The sequence below is a fragment of the Temnothorax curvispinosus genome, unplaced genomic scaffold, assembly GCF_003070985.1.
Source record: "Temnothorax curvispinosus isolate PA1 unplaced genomic scaffold, ASM307098v1 QBEX01000500.1, whole genome shotgun sequence".
NCBI lineage: Eukaryota > Metazoa > Arthropoda > Insecta > Hymenoptera > Formicidae > Temnothorax > Temnothorax curvispinosus.
The window spans coordinates 1-3,748 of NW_020210280.1; the positions used below are offsets into that span (position 1 = coordinate 1).

At 33.1% G+C, this 3,748-nt stretch overlaps 1 pseudogene; it reads right to left on the reverse strand.

The window, feature by feature from the left end:
* Positions 1-3,085: 3,085 nt before the first annotated feature.
* On the reverse strand, positions 3,086-3,501 carry LOC112454519 (annotated as a pseudogene).
* Between the last annotated feature and the right edge of the window lie 247 nt (positions 3,502-3,748).

The window sequence follows — 3,748 nt, forward strand, 5'->3', positions numbered from 1 at the left end:
GGATTTCGGACGGCCGACAGGTGAGATTACGAATGGGATAGGTAAGTCTTTGCAGGTTGTCTTCATCGAATAATCGTCACACGTATGTTTCGTAACAAGAGGTAAAATATAATTTATTTCTCTTTTTTGCAGTTACGTTACATGGACTCGCGGAATCACGCACCGTTGAGCGGGATCGTTCTCGCTCTCGCTCGCCGTTCGCGTACGCGTTCAGGCTAAGTTATCTTACGCCAATGCCCCTGACTACAGGGAGCCAACAGTGGCGACCGTGATAATCAATGATCTTAAGGGCGTGTGGTTAATGTCAATCCTCCGTCCGGCTACAACCTCCTTCTCTCTTTCTCTGCTTTCTTCTTTTTCTTTTTCTCTCCTTATTTTTCTATTTCTCTGTCTACTTCTTCTCCTCTTGTTCATCATTTTTAACTTTGTAATATCACGCTATCATCATCTTTATCGTAGACGAATTATGCATAACATAAGTCTAATTATTATTTTAAGGCTTGCCTCTCTCTTTCTTTCTCTCTCTCTCTCTTTTTTTAAAAGTATTGTTTATGTATGCTAGTTCTTACAGATATTTTTATGTCGTTATCTTGCCATTTTGTATCTTTGCCCTTCAACCTATGCTTGGGCATATTAAATATATATCAAATCAAATATCTCTTTCTTCTTCTTCTTTTCCTTTCTCTCTGTCCCTCTCGATTTTTCTTCTTTTTCTCTTATTTGTCATCCTTAACTTTGTCATATCTAATTACAGAGAACAAAAAAATTACTAACACACACAATTACTAACACAATTACTATCACCAGGTTTATCGTCAACGATTTACACACGATATAAGTTTAATTATTTTTTTTAAACTTACTTCCTTCTCTTTTTCTCCATCTTTCTCTCTTTTTTTCTTTGTCTTTTTCTTTTTCTCTTGTTCATCATCTTTAACTTTGTAATATCTAATCACAAAGAATGAAAAAATTACGAACGTACGCTCTATCATCATCTTCATCGTAGACGTGTTACGTATAATATAAGTTCAATTATTATTTTAATGCTTACCTGCCTTTTTTTCTTTTTTTCTCTTTCTTTCTGTTTTCTTCTTTTCCTCTTGTTCATCATTTTCAACTTTGCGATATCTAATCATAAAGAATAAAAAAATTACGAACACGATATCATCATCTCCATCGTAGACGAGTTACATATAATATAAGTTTAGCTTATTATTTTTATTATTTTTATTTTTATTTTAAGCTTATCTGCTTCTCTTTCTCTCTCTCTCTTTTTCTCTCTTTCTTTCTCTGTCTTCTTCTTTTCCTCTTGTTCATCATTTTTAACTTTGTATAATAATATCTAATCACAAAGAATAAAAAAATTATGAACAAACACGTTATCATCTTCATCCTAAATGAGTTACGCACAATATAAGTTTAATTATTAGTTTAAGGCTTACCTCTTACCTTTTCTCCCTGTCTCCTTCTCTTTTTTTCTCTTTTTTGACACTTTTCAATTTACACACACTGTCCGCACTGAGCGCACACGTGCGTATATATGCTGTCTTTTTTCAATATTTTCAAACGTCATCAGGTTTGCCGGCCATGCATATATTTCTCTCTCTTCATACGTATTTTTATATAACCTTATATAGTAGTAATTTTACTACTGTTGTGTGCACAAAACATTTGTACACAAAACATAATATTGTTAGCAACATTTATGAAAACCGTTAATAACTGAAATAAGAAGATAACACAAAGTAGCTTATGTAAAATAATAAAATACTAAAAATTATAATAAAAACATTATATAGAATTTATTTAAAACTTATCTGAAATTTTTCAATGACAACCGTTCACAGACGCGCGCTGCGCGCGCGTTATTTAGTTTTTTAAATTTTATATTTTTTATTATAACTTAAGTTTTAACTACTATTATTTGATTTTTACTATGTTACACTATTATACTCACACGACAATACGCTAACGTTCAAACTGTCAAAACACGATGACAGTCCCTCACGGGATGAAGCAAGCTACGGCGCGGCAATCAATCGAGATAACCAATCAGCATCGCGGTAAAAAGGCAACAATAAATTCGACTATCGACTTAACACGCCTTTTTTAAGAGTGGATATTAAAAATAATATATTTATAGTAAAAGTATTTCTGAAAACATATGAACTATTATGACAACTGCAGCCAATTTTTGGATTTAACACAAGAAGTATGTTATAATAAAATAGATATAAATAATTTCTTTCACATTTTTTTATACAGTGGCCATAAAATAGGGAATGCTTTTCGACTTTGCCAAGGGAAATATTCTATTTAAAGAATGTCTAGTTAATTCTATTTAAAAGTATAATTTTATGGACAAAATAATGTAAAGTAATTAAAAAAACCATCTTTTAAAGGACAAAACTTTCATTTTTGCTTTTTTTAATATCCTAGAAAATCTAATATGAAATACGTACAATACGTCTATACATTCAATGTGCGTTGAGTATCTCGTCAAATAATAGTTTGTTCTCCTTATCAATGACTATCTTTTACATTTTTTTTTTTATTACATTATGTAAAATATATTGTAATACATATTTATGTTGTAATACATTACATTTTCTTTGCAAAAACACATTGCAATTATAAAATAATGTATTTTTTCCCCTGCAAATACACATTTATAAATTTTTCTACATTTGTTATCCACATACTGAAGCAATTTTAAAGATAACTTTATATTTTGTTATTTTTATTTTTTTAAAGAAAGGAGTACCATTTGATCAGATTTTGTATATGTATATCTGCATTTGCGCATTGATATCTTGCATTCACTGCAGCACTGTTACTCAGTCTTAAATTGACTGAATCTATTCTTGTGCAACATCCAATAATGATTAAGCGTTGGTTTCCATACTTTTTCAAATTGAGAATAAAAACTAAATTCTCTTCAAAATACAATTTTTGAAATCCACAAAAGGCCATAAATGAAGAGCACAAATCGTTTTCTTCTTTTTTTTCTTCTTCTTCAGTTCTGTCACTCCGGAGTAAGGCAGAGTAAAGCGTGCAAATAATCCACAGCTCTCGACACTATTATTTATTTTATAAATTTGTTGCGTCTAGCTTGCTCGCCATGGATACGATGTGCCAGTTGGATATCTTTTGGCATGGTGGTAACTCGCTTAGCGTGCACTAGTTAGTGTCTTCGAAAAAACCTACAAGGTACGCCTCGTAGCTTCTTGGAGAGCCATCCAGCAAAACTTAGGAAACGGAGGTTAGTCTTGAAATCCTGAGCGATTTCACAGACGAGTTCGTGAAATGGCAATTTACGGATCAATAATTCTGTACTTTTCTGATAATGACGGATTTCACAAAGGGCGACGGTGTCGGGCAACAGTGAGGTTTTTTCATATCACCGGTCGGAGCACTTTTCCTCGCAGCTTTAGTGGCCAACTGTTTCCGGAGCGCCTTTCCTCCGGTTGACTTACGAGCAGTCTGCTTAGTATGTGTCATCGTAACGGTCAACTATCGATATGCGTCCAGCAGTATACGAGCGAAGCTCCTTGTCAGATTGAATTAGATCGACGTCCACAATAACCCACAGCTGTCGAACCAGTCAATGGAGTTATCATCTTGAAGCAAACTGGCTTGCTTAACTTTTATTTTGGAGTTTTACATCCTGGGCTACATGTTTTGCTAGGCTGGTGAGACTAATCTTCTCATTCTTTAAGTCTTGCAAATGGAATGCTTCTTTCGCCGA